The 17,221-nt window shown below is 38.1% G+C and overlaps 1 protein-coding gene across 9 annotated transcripts in view; it reads left to right on the top strand.

Annotated features, from left to right (window-relative positions):
• PES1 (Esterase/lipase/thioesterase family protein) overlaps positions 1 to 17,221 on the top strand; it is a 774,423-nt gene that overhangs the window by 435,731 nt on the left and 321,471 nt on the right. The gene's annotated exons all lie outside the window — the stretch shown is intronic.

A 17,221-nucleotide genomic window follows, 5' to 3' on the forward strand; every position in this document is an offset into this window, starting at 1 on the left:
CAAGATCCAGGCTTATGACTTCGAGATTGAGTACGTCAAGGGGAAGCACAATGTGGTAGCAGATGCACTTTCCCGGAGACCCACAGTATTATCTTTGATGGATGTTACTCATGACTGGAAGGCTCAACTTTTGGTTGAGTACTCCAAAGACAGGCAGGCTTGCAAGATTCTGGATGGCACACACAGGGATGACCAATTTCGGGTGATGGATGATGTGATCTACTACAAGGACCAGATATATTTGGTGCCCGAATTGCAGCTCAAGGAGTGGATTATGTAGGCAACCCACAATTCTCGTCTAGCAGGTCACCCTGGGTTCCTCAAGACATATCGTGCCATTAGGAAGAGATTCTCATGGCGAGGGCTCAAGGGAGACGTGCTGAGGCACGTATGGGAGTGCGTAGACTGCCAAAGGAACAAGGTAGAGTTGTCACATCCCACTGGTTTATTACAGTCGCTTCCCATTCCGGAGAGGAAGTGGGAAAGCGTGTCCATGGACTTCATCACGGGGTTCCTAGCTGCACAGGGGCGAGATTGCATTTACGTTGTGGTCAACAGATTGACCAAGTTCGCCCATTTCTTCGCCATCTCATCGAGATCTTCAACTTCCCAGGTGGTCGAGTTGTTCTTCCGAGAGGTCTTCCAATTGCATGGTCTTCCCAAGACCATTGTTAGTGACAGGGATAACAAATTTATGGGGGCTTTCTGGCAGGAGTTGTTTCGGTTGGTGGGGACAGAGCTTACGCCCAACACTAGCTATCACCCACAGACAGATGGGAAGACCGAGATCGTGAACAAGTGGTTGGAAGGGTACCTATGCAACTACATGACGGGGCAACAGAGAGTGTGGGTAAAGTGGCTTCATCTAGGAGAGTTCTGCTACGACACCACTTATCACATGTCAATTAGTATGTATCCTTTTCGAGCACTTTATGGATATGATGCACTTTATTTTTTTGATATGATGTTTGCAGATAGTAGGGCCCGGGGTAAACGATTGGGTTCAAGAGAGTCAAGAGATCCTCTGAGCTCTCAAGAACAATTTACAGGTGGCTCAAAATTAGCAGAAGATGTATGCAGATAAGCATAGGGTGGAGAGATAGTTTGAGGTAGGGGACATGGTCTACCTACGTTTGCAGCACTACATACAGTTTTCACTAAAGTAGAAAGGGGCAGAAAAACTCCGACCACGATTTTATGGGTCATATAAGGTGATCAGGAGAGTTAGAGAGGTGGCTTATGAGCTGGAGCTACCTTCAGAGAGCTAGATCCACAACATGTTCCATGTCTCATGCCTGAAGAAGGCGTTGGGGCAGCAAGTTACAACAACAAATGAGTTTCCACCTTTGGATGATGAGGGGCATTTAGTTTTGACACCAGAGACCATATTGGAGACCCGGGAGAGGAGATTGAGGAATCGGGTAATCAGGGAGTATTTGGTCAAGTGGAAGGATTTGCTAGAAGAGGATGCTACATGGGAGAGTGAACAGATTTTGCAACATCCATCTTTGCAATTGCTTGGGGACAAGCAACATCCGGGAGGGGAGGACTGTAATGTCCCTTCCTAAATATTTTCTAAGGCAAATGAACCCAATTTTGTAAATTTTGTCAATTTTGGTCTAAAGGCAAATTTTGGAGGCAAGACTTAGGAAAAGTGGGTTGAAGAGCTTTTAGTGGAATGTGGGGGCCACCCACCCACAAATAATATGCACCACTTAGTAGGGAATTCAAATTTCCTAAGGGAGGTCGAAAATTAAAGGAGGGACCCACATGAGACCAAGGGCCAACAAGTATAAATAGGTGGAGAGAAGCATCATTTGGGGCTTTTTGACATTTGATTATCCATTATCACTCTAGCTGTTCAGCTGAGATATAAGTGCTGCTCAGCACAAGAGATTCCCAAGGAGTGAAGCTCAACCTTCTCTTTGGTGGACCTTGAGTGCCACCCTAGGAAGGATTTCTATATTATTTGGAGGCTGGGAGAGAGGCATCACACGACACTACACTATTTGGGTTCAACTGGGATGCAAAAGGAAGAGCCATGCAGTCATAGAGAGAGATTGGTGTCGACACTGGAGGTTGTATAGTTGTTGGGGTGTTTCTTGGCCAAATTCTGAGTAAAGGAGGAGGATTGGCAGGTTGACAGTGAGTCCCTCACGCAGGATGAAATTGTTGGGCATAGAGACTGCGTCATTCCTTATAGGTCTGCACAGTCACTTGTGGGGGTCAAGTGAGTGGAGTCTTGGGCAGAGGATTGAGGAGTTGGGCTGCTCAAATTTTGGTTGGAGGATTATTGTGGGGAGTTTCTTAGCATTTTGGGAGCAGCAAACATTATTCTTTGCTACAGGTAATAATTTTTGGTTGTGGAGAAGGGCCAAGCTGTTTGGGGTCAAATTTTGAGGTTCAAAATTAGAGCAAACCCTCTCTGGGTTTTCTAGGTTTTTGGCAAGGATTCCAGTCCTAATTTTACAGAATTTTCTAGGCAAATTTGAGGGGTTGGATCAGGGTCTCAAGATAGATAGTAGTGCAGAAAAGTGGGCTAGCGCAAAATTCTGGAGGACGAGTTTCTACAGCAGTTGGGCGTTGACACATTGATCACTTGAGGCTTTTAGCTTACCTTGTGCAAGCCAAGGTGCACTCTTTCTATTTTCTATTGTACTCCAGTAGTTGAATATAAATAAAATTGCCCATTTTTGCGTTTGAGGAACATTTTCTATCTTATGCGTGTTTGCTGAGTTTTTCTTGTGTTATATTTATTACATGTCTTTGGTTATTCACTGTTAATTTCTGAATAGGAACATTACAAGGTTCTCCACCTGACAAGAATAAGTCATGAACATATAATACCAAAATCAAAGGCATAACTTGGACCATTTTGAAGTAGAGATTTGGATCAACATTTCTTTTGGTAAAACAAAGCTTCATCAAGAAGCTATCAATGCGAGCATACCAAGCTCTTGGGGTTTTTTTCAATCCATAGAGTTTTCTTCATTCTACACACGATTTTCTGTTTATGTACTTCAAAGCCTTGTGGTTGCTCCACAAATACTTTGTCCTTGAGGAAGCCATGCAGAAATGTTGTTTTCACATCCATTTCGTGAAGCGTCCATCCCTAGCTAGCAGCTAGAGTTATAATAGAACAGATGGTAGTATATCGGGCAACATGTGAAAAAATCTCATCATATTCTATTCCCTCTTTTTGATAGAAACCTCTAGCTAAAAATCTAGCATTATATTTTTTAATACTGTCATCTGTACCATGTTTAATTTTATACAACCATTTAGAAGTCACAATAGACTTACCTTTGGGTCTTGGAACTACTTACCATACATCATTATGTATGATGGACTCATATTTTTCGGCCATTGCATCTTTCCATACTTGATCTTTCACTGCTTCTGTTGGAAATCACGATTGTCGTTAGACCAAAACCCGCAGGTGTTAGTCAATGATTGCATCGCTAGAGATAAGGATCCACGAGAGGCGGTTAGTCCATCTCACGAAACACACTACGCTCTGATAGCACTTGTTGGAAATCATGATTATTGTTAGATCAAAACCCGCAGGTGTTAGTCAACGATTGCATCGCTAGAGATAAGGATCCACGAGAGGTGGTTAGTCCATGTCACGAAACACATGGGGAGCATTGGTTTATCCAATGTCCAACCGCTTCTTCAAAAGTGCATGGTTTAGCCTGAATAATGTTGCTCATGGCTACAATATATCCCTGAAACTGCCATAGTTTCTTAGGGAAACATCTCTGTCAACATCTTGTAGAGTGTCACGAAGCCATAATGATCTCTTTCTAGTAAGAGGATCACATGGAAGAGGATCCAAGGGGTCCATGGGCTCCATGGGTTCATCAGCAAGATCATGCTCAGGCTTAGGATCTTCTTGAATTTCAAAGACATCATCTTGACTATTAATTTTAGTAGGAGGAATAGGAGTGTCTCTTGCCTTTCTAAGAGCCACATCTTCATGACATGTTACATCCTTGCTAAACTCTATAGTTCTTTGACCAGGTATCTACATTCTGTAGGCTTTAGAATTTTCATAATAACTAGCAAACGTACCTTTCTTACCTGAAGATTCTAGCTTTTTCCTCTTTTCCTTTGGCACATGAAAGTGGATAGGGAAACCAAAAATCCTTGAGTGCCCAACCTCGGGCTTTTCACCAATGAAGGCTTCTTCAAGAGTCTTGTTGTTTAAGGTTCGGTGTGGAGATCTATTTTGGACAGAGACAACAATGTTAGCAGCTTCTCTCCATAGAAACTTTGGTAGCTTTTGATTATTCAACCTAGCTTTGACTACTTCCATGATAGTTTTGTTCTTTCTTTCAGCCACACCATTTTGTTCTGGGTTATATGGTACGGTGGTCTCTTTATTGATTCCAACTTCTTTGCAAAAGTCGATGAAATCATTTGAAGTGAACTCTCCTCCATTGTTAGATCCGAATATTTTGAACTGATTTCCAGTGTTTTTTTCTACTAGAGATTTGAAGTCTTTGAACATGTTAAATGTTTGACTTTTTTTTTCAAAAAGAAAATCCATGTCTCGCGAGAAAAATCATCCACAAAGATTATATAATACAAATAACCATTAAGAGAAGTTACATGTATAGGTCCACATAAATCAGAATGTATAAGATGAAGTACCTCACTGGTTTTGCTTTTGCTTCAAGGGAATGATCCCTTTACATGCTTTCCACTTGCACACCCTTGGTAGACCCCATCATGATCCACTCTAATCTCAGGCATTCCGGAAATCATCTTTCTTAGATGAGGTAATGCTTTATAGTGCAGATGAGTGAACCTTCGATGCCAAAGTTCACATTGATGATTGTTGTCATGAATCAACGCATGGATTGGTCTTCCATTAATTTTATACAAAACTTCAAATCTCGATCCTAGAGTGAAGGCATATCTCATGCTAGATCTCATTGGCCAAGTGAGAACTTTTCCATTTATGAAAACAACTTTCATTCCTTTGTCTTCTAAGGTAGATATAGATACAAGATTCTTTTTCAAACTAGGTACATACAAAACTTCTTGAAGAGATATAGTTTTACCTTGATCCAGATGAAAAAAAATAGAACCAAATCCATTTATAGGATATGTAGAGTTATCTCCAAGAATGATTTTCAAATCCATCTCCCTTTTAGCCAGATTTGAGAGAACTTCTTTATAACCAGTAAAGTGTCTTGAAGCACTACTATCAACCAACCAACGGTCACAAGAATCTGCAGGAGAGGAACTAGAAAGAGTAGAAACGAGAAAGTACTGTGATTGTGTTTCAACTGCATTATTATCATACCTTGGGTTCCTTGAACTCTTGGAAGAATGGTAGCTTTCTTTACGAATAACGGGAGCTTCTCTTCTTCTTCTATAATCAGATCTAAAATTGTTGCTACTATTGTTGCAGTTGGATCTTGGTGCACTTATATTTTCTGGACAATCACTGGTATAGTGGTCATGCTTACGGAAATTGTAGCATTGAACTTTTGGTAAGTCCTTGTTCCATTTATTGGAACTATTGGATCTGGGAGCAAGCTTTCTTTAAAAGTGATAACCTCTTTTTCCTTTCTACTTCTTGACTTGGACAACAAAGGCAGTAGGTTTTCCCTCTTCAAATGTGAGAAACTTATCATTGTTGCTGATGACAGTAATAAAAGTTTCCCAAGTTGGAGAAATACCTCTAAGCATAATCAACACCATCTCTTTATCAGATACAATTTCAACAACAATTGACAATTGATCCTTGTTATTGATATCCTCATGAAGTATACTTGAATGGTCTCTCTTCTGTTCATCTTAATGTCCTTGAGTTGATTCTTCAAAGAAAGGATTTGACCCCAGTTGTTTACTTGATACATTCCAATCAATTTGTCATACATTTCCTTAGATTTCTTCAACTTGGAGACATAGGTGATGAGATGGTCTCCAAGAGAATAAATGATATTCTTGTTAGCATTGACTTCTCCCTTCTTGAATCTGGCCTTGACAACAACATTTGAATTTTTTGGTGGTTCTGCTATCTAGCCCAAGGTTACTTGGGAGCGGGAGCGACATTTTCAAAAGCTCCCGGTTTGGGAGCGATTTCGGGAGCATTTTTTTATATAATATATATTTTGATGCATATATGTCAACAAAAGTATGTAGAATGATGAATTAGATATTAAAAACATAAAAAATATGGATTGAACCATAAAACAACAATCATCTAGAAGTTATAATCTTCATCAACCACATCCACAAGTTAGTAACATAGTAATATACAACATATTGAGTCTCATGATTCATCAATCTTAAAGTTTCAAACTTTAAAAATTCAATATATAACATTTATCATCATTGATCACCAAAGTTGTACTTGTAAGCTAAGTGTAACCATTATTACAAGTAATATCTAACATGAAATGAAATGTTATAAAATGAAACAACTTTCAACTTTTACGAAGCATCATATTCATAATTCATTACTAATGAGTTATAATTGCCAACTTCAAACTTCAAACTTAAATTGTCATTGTTTACAAAAAATATCATAATAAATATGAAAGATTCAATAGTTATAAAAACTACTAGAAACTAGAAAAGACAAGTAAATCTATTATCTATTGCTAATGCTTGGGCCTCTTGCCGCCACGAGAAATGTCTAATTTTTTAGTCTTGTTTGAAAATCAAGATCTTTGTCATTAATATTGCCCTCTAAGCATTAAAATCCAGAGGTATCTTTGTCATTACCTTTGGATTGATATAGGGATCTTTTTCATTACTATCACCCTCTAAGCATTAACATATGATAGAAAATGCATAGTATGTCAAGTCAAGATTTTGTTTGAGTGATGCGTACATTTTTAGGAGGCTCATGATAGAGGAGTTCGACAACCAATGTCACTAACATCAAGGTACATAGAGGGATTGGTGCTCTTGATTAAATACGAGTTCCATACCCTAATACATGACAAAATCCAATGGAAACATTGCAATCCCTCCAATCCTGAAATCCTGAAAAATGATAAGTTTGCTGGATTTTGAATGAAATCTAAAATTCTACTTTCTCCTAATGAAATCCAATGAGGTCGGAACCACTCTCAAACATCTTGAGTCATTTCATGGTAATGTAAAAAATTTAAGTTAATGAGAATGTCACTTTTACTTTAAGAATTTAACATTACCATGAAACACATATCAATACTAGGGCCATAGGCTTGATCATTAGGTTGCCCCACTCAAAACTTGTTTGTTTCTTTTAAAAAAAATTGCATTTGGAATATAACTGCACAATTTTTTTTTGCACAAAACACTAAACGCTCTCGAAAAATCAGGGAGCGTGTTTTTTTGTTGGGAGCGCGCTCCCAACCTGCTCTCGAGTCGCTCTCGCCTAGAGTGCGAATTGGGAGCGGGATCATGGGGGGGGGGCGCTTCCCCGCAACCCTGATCTCGCCTTCCACATATTCTAGTACATCATGTTCTTCAAGAGTAATATCCAGGCTTTCCTTCCATGGACCAAAATTCGAAGCATCATTAAGCTTCTCTTCATTGTTGAAGTAAGAAGAAGCCATCTTGATGAAGTCAAACAAATTTCAGCAGCACGTAAGATCTTCAAACGAGCAACAAGTAGTATTTCAACAACAAGCTCTTCAAAGGAGCAACAAGTAAGATTTCAGCAGCAAGATCTCTTTGAAGTAAAATTTTTGCAAAGGAGTGATAGATCTTATCTTCTTGGGCAACAAATTTCAGCAGCATGTAAGATCTCTTTGTATTAAAATTTCTGCAAAGGAGTGATAGCTCTTATCTTCTTGGGCTTCACCAAAGCTTTGATACCATGTTGAAATTTTGATGTTCTATCTTGAAACAATTACTTATTCCAAAAAACTTCTTTCTGCTGCAATATTAGTTAAGCAATTGCATATAGAACATAAACCAAATACACAATAGAAGACATCCAAGAACAATATGAGACAAAGAATTTAGGTCCAATGACCAGGGAAAAACCCACAAGGGGAAAACCCAACTAGATTCTTCTTCTATTAGATATCAATTGTTCCGTAGAGATACGAAGTACAATGAGAGATTAAGAGAATGAGTAAGTTCACCCAAATCTAAACAAGCTATAGCATGAAGATCACTGGTAGTAGCAACAGATGCAAACATTGAATCAACCTTCCCTTCAACTAAATCAACACTGAAACATTGAAGCACTGAATCAACCTTGGCTCACCAAGTTTTGCTTTTACTCTCCAAGTCTCTCTTTCTCTCACAATTTCTTTAAGTCTCTCCAAATCTCTCTCTCAAGTTCGAATTCTTCTTTCACGATGCATAAGTAATAGTAGTCAGGTGAAAATACATGAGACATAGGTATAGGAGGAGCAACAAATTCTTGTCATAAAAGAGAAGCAATACACATGCCCTGAGGAAGAGTAACATATGCCATTTAGGGGAGTGTAACTCGTGCCATTGAAGAGAGAAATGCATGCCTTAGTAAATTATGCCATTAAGGAGAGGTACACATACCTTAGTAATTTATGCCATTAAGAAAAGGCACGCATGCCTTAGTAACTTATACCGTTAAGAGAAGAATGCACGCCTTAGTTAAGGAGAGTGTAACATATGCATTAAACGGAGCATAACATGAATCTTTTATGACATGGCTTTAATGAGTGTGTTGTCGCGCGGATTGACACGACAACGCTCAGACCGGGGGCTGTCACTCTGATCCCCGATCCCTCCCTTTAAGCCTGTCTCCCGCGGCTAAGGGGGGTAGTCCCTGTGAGATGATGAGACCAACTGTCGACCAGTTGGTTGGGAGACACGAGATACGCTATAAAAAGGACGCGATGGATTTGATTAATTGAGCAGACCAATGCCTTAAGAGATTGAGTTTAAAACGATTACTTGTTAAATGATATAGAAATATAAGCCGTGAACAGCAATCATTTGTCATCAAAAGGTATCAGCCAAATCACGATGACCAGAACGATATCCAGCAACTGAAAATTTAGAAAGATGAATGCTTTAAACCACCACGAATCATAAATCATTAACCAGATATCAATTTCGTATCTCGACTTGAAAACTTAGATCTCAGCATGAAAGATATAACATGATAATTCCCGAAAATAACTGGATCTGAAAAAAAAAAGAAAATTTTTTCAAATTTTTTTGTGCTAAAATGAAACCTAAAAACCCTAAACCCTAATAAAAACTGCATAAAGCAAAATCTAAAACCCTAGAACAGAAAAAATTGAAACCCTAAGACAGCTGATTAATTTACAGATTTGGCCCCTTAACAGCCAGATTCAGCAGTAAGCACGGAAAACATTTTCAAGAACAGAAATTTCAGATCGTCACTGTGAAGAACTTCAGAAAATCTCTCATGCAAACTTAGAAAAATAAACCGAATCATAGACCCAGGATCAAATCCAACTGGGCTCAACACAAAATGCTTGCGGGAGTTGGCTGGTTCAGCCGAGAACTTCCCCGAACGCCCACAAAATTTCCTTCAATGATGTTTTCTGCACAGCTCAAAACAACTGTCAATAAAGAGGGCAAAATGCTGCTAGATCTCAGGAAGTAATGGAGATACCTGCCATTACTTTAGAAACCCTAACAGCACCCAAACCCCAGCAAGTGAACAAGATACATGTGCTCACAATACTCTACAAAAAGCTATTATTAACAGCTGAAAATAACATATGCAGAAAATGAAACAATCTCACAGCATTTTAAGAGAGTAACACCAGCAAGATATGGACCCCAAAGTCTTCCTTTATTAACCAGAAACAGATTTACAAGAGAGCTTCTTCAGTATCTGACTCACAGATCGAATCATCTGAAATGACCACCTAAGACCCTATATAAAGGAAATGATCCCAACGGCTAGTTCGAATGATCCATGTAGAAATGATCTCGACCGTTGACGAGGATCAAGACATCTCTTGATCTCATCCGTCGATTTATTCACTTAAAATATTATTTTATTTTATTTTTAAAATTTTTAAATTTTTAAATTTTTTATTATTTTTTATTTGTTTCATTTTTTAAATTTTTAAATTTTTAAATTTTTTGAATTTTTTATTATTTTTTATTTATTTCATTTTTTAAATTTTTATTATTTATTATTTTATTTTATTTATTTATTTATTTTTTTTTAATTTTTTAATTTCTTAATTTTTATTTATTTTATTATATTATTTCATTTTTTAAATGGATCATCGAACTAAGCCTTTGGAAACATCACCTAGGACCTAGGACTTAGGACTCACGAGGGGATTTAAAGCATTTTCAACCCTCAAGACACATTTCATGATGACTTTTTACAATTTACATCTCAAGGGAACAAATCCACTTAATATAGACCCTCACAAAACACCCAGTTCTGCGACACAACTACAATCTAGCAGATCAACACACTAGGATTCTCCTAAAGTTCTAATGACAAAATCCATCCCGGCTTTGGGGTCAGGTTTGAAGGAAAACTCTGCCGATCCATGGATCGGTGAGACGAAAAACCTTCCGGGACGTAGATTACCACTAGAAAGTTAGGTCCACCTAGGCAATACACATACACGACTCATGTCTGCTAAGATTATTTACAATTCATACATGCAGACTGGGTTTACAATCAAAATGATCAAGCTGCTGATGACTGCAGGATGGTACGGAAACGCTGATCAGGTGTTGCCCCCTTTTTGCAAAGAAAAGGGGGGTGTACTGCATGGGTAGTTGACCAGTAGTGGTCAGCATCTGGCTCTACTTGGGGACACGTTGCTGCACTGTAGGAATGTGAGAATCCAGAATCTGCACCCATACAACACACAGATAAAAATAAGTAGCGTCCTTTCCAAAATCATCATATACATTAAGCACAATAAAGGTAAAAGCTCTTCATTTATTAACTATCTAAAGCAGAAACGAAAATGCGGAAAAAACAAGGAGTAGGGTTAGAAATACGATACAAAGGATGCCCTACGGCATCAGATGTGTTCAATATAGTGCATACTGAGCATTTGCCTGCTTTCAGGCAAATCTGTCGGCTGCTTGTCGGATGTGCCATGTCCAATTTTGCATATGGTAGGACTTTTTCCTATCCGAAAATCAAGCTGCTCGCGGCCATCTGATGCGTCAAATCTTCTTCTCTTTTTCTTTCTCTTACGTTTTTTCTTTCTGGCAGTTTGAATTACTGATGACCTGGAACTTTCTGTTTCAAAACTATCAGATGAAGTATGCGTGATATGTCTTTCTTTAGCCCGCATCTGATCTTTATCATTCTCAAGTCTATCCGGATCACCTTCAATTAACCATCTTTCAATCGAATCAATAACCTCCTCATAATAAGATGGAACTTGTTGCAGCAAATGAGAAGACTCCTGATCTGTTGATGTTACCTGGTTTCTTTCATCTTCCAATTGCTGAAACCTTTGAACCTGTATTCTAATGGCATCCATCTGTCTAGAGTGTTCAACCTTTATATCGCCGATTTGTCTGGCATGATGTTCTTCCATGTCTTTTATCACTTTATTGTTCTTTTCCTTTATGTCCATCAAGTAATGCTGCATGAAATTTATTTCTTCTTTATGATTCGCTTGCATGTCGGCCAACTGATTATTATGATTGAACGTCATGACAGTCATTTCCTCATCCATAGTTAGTAACTTGTTTTGCATAGAGCCAATTTCCCTATCATGATCATCTTTCATGGTCACCATATTTTCCTCTAAGACTGACATCTTGCTATGCATGTTTCCAATTTCTGTTTCATATTTAGTTTTCATGGCCTCAATTTCTTTAGCACGCTGATTTTGCGTGACTTCAATCTCCCTATTACGTTTTTCCAGGTGGGTGCATAAAGTTTTCACATCATTGACATAATTAGTTTGGTTGATTTCCATATTTCTTACCAGCATCATTAGATCTCGTAAAATTTGCTTTTGCTCTTCCCTTTCATTGTCATTTGTCCCTGATTTTTCACTATCATGAACTTGATCTGCAATATTTCCGGTGGATGACACATTCTGACATGATGAATCGTCTTGGGATCTTTCAGCTGGACCTCTTATCAAATTACTTTCATTCTGTTGCACAATTTTAGAGGCAGAAGGCAAGCTGTTTGGACTATCATATCTATCTTTAAAAGCATTGAGAATGTCTTGTAAAGAAGTGAAAAAATCATTAGGAAAATTATTAAACCAATTCAAGGCATCACCCTCTAAAGAATGGACAAATAGACGCATCTTGAAATTTTCATGATTATATTAAGGAAATCTACAATATAAGATCATTACACAAGTAAACCTGTTTAAATGCTGTTCAACAGTGACCGAATCACCACCCGAGAACTTAAATAATTTACCAACGACCTCTTTCGGAAGATCATGGAGATTATCAGTAAAATGACATGGTTTAAATGAATAATCCATGATGAACAATGAAGGATCAAATGGATGATAGAAAGAGAATTCTGCTCAAGAAAATTAAGAGATGAGAGAAGTGGAGTCGCCACTTGAACAATGAATCTGATTCTAGGATCCAAAAAGTAACCACAAGCAGATATGAGGAAAGCTTCTTGTCTCGGAAAAATGAGAAAGTGGAGTCGCCACCCAAACAAAAAACAGACCGAAGAGATGCTACTGATATGGCGAAAAATAAAGCAATAAAAGATCCAAATGATAACCCAAAAGGTTGAATTTGCCAGCTCAAAATGAGAGTTGAGAAAGATGATAAGGTGAATGTCGATGAAACTCCAGGAACAGAAAAACTCTGTCCCTGGCAACGGCGCCAAAAAATGTTGGCGTTGCCGGCTCAAATGAATGATAAAAAGATGAACGATGAATGATGAAAAGTCATTGAAACACCAAGGACAGAAAAACTCTATCCCCGGCAACGGCGCCAAAAAATGTTGGCGTTGTCGGGCCAGATGAAAAGATAAAAATGAGGAAAATTGTCGTTGAAACGCCGAGAAAACAATGTCCCCGGCAACGGCGCCAAAAAATGTTGTCGCGCGGATTGACACGACAACGCTCAGACCGGGGGCTGTCACTCTGATCCCCGATCCCTCCGTTTAAGCCTGTCTCCCGCGGCTAAGGGGGTAGTCCCTGTGAGATGATGAGACCAACTGTCGACCAGTTGGTTGGGAGACACGAGATACGCTATAAAAAGGACGCGATGGATTTGATTAATTGAGCAGACCAGTGCCTTAAGAGATTGAGTTTAAAACGATTACTTGTTAAATGATATAGAAATATAAGCCGTGAACAACAATCATTTGTCATCAAAAGGTATCAGCCAAATCACGATGACCAGAACGATATCCAGCAACTGAAAATTTAGAAAGATGAATGCTTTAAACCACCACGAATCATAAATCATTAACCAGATATCAATTTCGTATCTCGACTTGAAAACTTAGATCTCAGCATGAAAGATATAACATGATAATTCCCGAAAATAACTGGATCTGAAAAAAAAAAGAAAATTTTTCAAATTTTTTTGTGCTAAAATGAAACCTAAAAACCCTAAACCCTAATAAAAACTGCATAAAGCAAAATCTAAAACCCTAGAACAGAAAAAATTGAAACCCTAAGACAGCTGATTAATTTACAGATTTGGCCCCTTAACAGCCAGATTCAGCAGTAAGCACGGAAAACATTTTCAAGAACAGAAATTTCAGATCGTCACTGTGAAGAACTTCAGAAAATCTCTCATGCAAACTTAGAAAAATAGACCGAATGATAGACCCAGGATCAAATCCAACTGGGCTCACAAAATGCTTGCGGGAGTTGGCTGGTTCAGCCGAGAACTTCCCCGAACGCCCACAAAATTTCATTCAATGATGTTTTCTGCACAGCTCAAAACAACTGTCAATAAAGAGGGCAAAATGCTGCTAGATCTCAGGAAGTAATGGAGATACCTGCCATTACTTTAAAAACCCTAACAGCACCCAAACCCCAGCAAGTGAACAAGATACATGTGCTCACAATACTCTACAAAAAGCTATTATTAACGGCTGAAAATAACATATGCAGAAAATGAAACAATCTCACAGCATTTTAAGAGAGTAACACCAGCGAGATATGGACCCCAAAGTCTTCCTTTATTAACCAGAAACAGATTTACAAGAGAGCTTCTTCAGTATCTGACTCACAGATCGAATCATCTGAAATGGCCACCTAAGACCCTATATAAAGGAAATGATCCCAACGGCTAGTTCGAATGATCCATGTAGAAATGATCTCGACCGTTGACGAGGATCAAGACATATCTTGATCTCATCCGTCGATTTATTCACTTAAAATATTATTTTATTTTATTTTTAAAATTTTTAAATTTTTTATTATTTTTTATTTATTTCATTTTTTAAATTTTTAAATTTTTTGAATTTTTTATTATTTTTTATTTATTTCATTTTTTAAATTTTTAAATTTTTTATTATTTATTATTTTATTTTATTTATTTATTTATTTTTTTTAATTTTTAAATTTCTTAATTTTTATTTATTTTATTATATTATTTCATTTTTTAAATGGATCATCGAACTAAGCCTTTGGAAACATCACCTAGGACCTAGGACTTAGGACTCACGAGGGGATTTAAAGCATTTTCAACCCTCAAGACACATTTCATGATGACTTTTTACAATTTACATCTCAAGGGAACAAACCCACTTAATACAGACCCTCACAAAACACCCAGTTCTGCGACACAACTACAATCTAGCAGATCAACACACTAGGATTCTCCTAAAGTTCTAATGACAAAATCCATCCCGGCTTTGGGGTCAGGTTTGAAGGAAAACTCTGCCGATCCATGGATCGGTGAGACGAAAAACCTTCCGGGACGTAGATTACCACTAGAAAGTTAGGTCCACCTAGGCAATACACATACACGACTCATGTCTGCTAAGATTATTTACAATTCATACATGCAGACTGGGTTTACAATCAAAATGATCAAGCTGCTGATGACTGCAGGATGGTACGGAAACGCTGATCAGGTGTTGCCCCCTTTTTGCAAAGAAAAGGGGGGTGTACTGCATGGGTAGTTGACCAGTAGTGGTCAACATCTGGCTCTACTTGGGGACACGTTGCTGCACTGTAGGAATGTGAGAATCCAGAATCTGCACCCATACAACACACAGATAAAAATAAGTAGCGTCCATTCCAAAATCATCATATACATTAAGCACAATAAAGGTAAAAGCTCTTCATTTATTAACTATCTAAAGCAGAAACGAAAATGCGGAAAAAACAAGGAGTAGGGTTAGAAATACGATACAAAGGATGCCCTACGGCATCAGATGTGTTCAATATAGTGCATACTGAGCATTTGCCTGCTTTCAGGCAAATCTGTCGGCTGCTTGTCGGATGTGCCATGTCCAATTTTGCATATGGTAGGACTTTTTCCTATCCGAAAATCAAGCTGCTCGCGGCCATCTGATGCGTCAAATCTTCTTCTCTTTTTCTTTCTCTTACGTTTTTTCTTTCTGGCAGTTTGAATTACTGATGACCTGGAACTTTCTGTTTCAAAACTATCAGATGAAGTATGCGTGATATGTCTTTCTTTAGCCCGCATCTGATCTTTATCATTCTCAAGTCTATCCGGATCACCTTCAATTAACCATCTTTCAATCGAATCAATAACCTCCTCATAATAAGATGGAACTTGTTGCAGCAAATGAGAAGACTCCTGATCTGTTGATGTTACCTGGTTTCTTTCATCTTCCAATTGTTGAAACCTTTGAACCTGTATTCTAATGGCATCCATCTGTCTAGAGTGTTCAACCTTTATATCGCCGATTTGTTTGGCATGATGTTCTTCCATGTCTTTTATCACTTTATTGTTCTTTTCCTTTATGTCCATCAAGTAATGCTGCATGAAATTTATTTCTTCTTTATGATTCGCTTGCATGTCGGCCAACTGATTATTATGATTGAACGTCATGACAGTCATTTCCTCATCCATAGTTAGTAACTTGTTTTGCATAGAGCCAATTTCCCTATCATGATCATCTTTCATGGTCACCATATTTTCCTCTAAGACTGACATCTTGCTATGCATGTTTCCAATTTCTGTTTCATATTTAGTTTTCATGGCCTCAATTTCTTTAGCATGCTGATTTTGCGTGACTTCAATCTCCCTATTACGTTTTTCCAGGTGGGTGCATAAAGTTTTCACATCATTGACAAAAATAGTTTGGTTGATTTCCATATTTCTTACCAGCATCATTAGATCTCGTAAAATTTGCTTTTGCTCTTCCCTTTCATTGTCATTTGTCCCTGATTTTTCACTATCATGAACTTGATCTGCAATATTTCCGGTGGATGACACATTCTGACATGATGAATCGTCTTGGGATGTTTCAGCTGGACCTCTTATCAAATTACTTTCATTCTGTTGCACAATTTTAGAGGCAGAAGGCAAGCTGTTTGGACTATCATATCTATCTTTAAAAGCATTGAGAATGTCTTGTAAAGAAGTGAAAAAATCATTAGGAAAATTATTAAACCAATTCAAGGCATCACCCTCTAAAGAATGGACAAATAGACGCATCTTGAAATTTTCATGATTATATTAAGGAAATCTACAATATAAGATCATTACACAAGTAAACCTGTTTAAATGCTGTTCAACAGTGACCGAATCACCACCCGAGAACTTAAATAATTTACCAACGACCTCTTTCGGAAGATCATGGAGATTATCAGTAAAATGACATGGTTTAAATGAATAATCCATGATGAACAATGAAGGATCAAATGGATGATAGAAAGAGAATTCTGCTCAAGAAAATTAAGAGATGAGAGAAGTGGAGTCGCCACTTGAACAATGAATCTGATTCTAGGATCCAAAAAGTAACCACAAGCAGATATGAGGAAAGCTTCTTGTCTGGGAAAAATGAGAAAGTGGAGTCGCCACCCAAACAAAAAACAGACCGAAGAGATGCTACTGATATGGCGAAAAATAAAGCAATAAAAGATCCAAATGATAACCCAAAAGGTTGAATTTGCCAGCTCAAAATGAGAGATGAGAAAGATGATAAGGTGAATGTCGATGAAACTCCAGGAACAGAAAAACTCTGTCCCCGGCAACGGCGCCAAAAAATGTTGGCGTTGCCGGCTCAAATGAATGATAAAAAGATGAACGATGAATGATGAAAAGTCGTTGAAACACCAAGGACAGAAAAACTCTATCCCCGGCAACGGCGCCAAAAAATGTTGGC

The sequence above is a fragment of the Pinus tabuliformis genome, chromosome 2_1 (genome assembly GCF_031772625.1).
Source record: "Pinus tabuliformis cultivar Carrire ecotype Pingquan chromosome 2_1, CPIR1, whole genome shotgun sequence".
NCBI lineage: Eukaryota > Viridiplantae > Streptophyta > Pinopsida > Pinales > Pinaceae > Pinus > Pinus tabuliformis.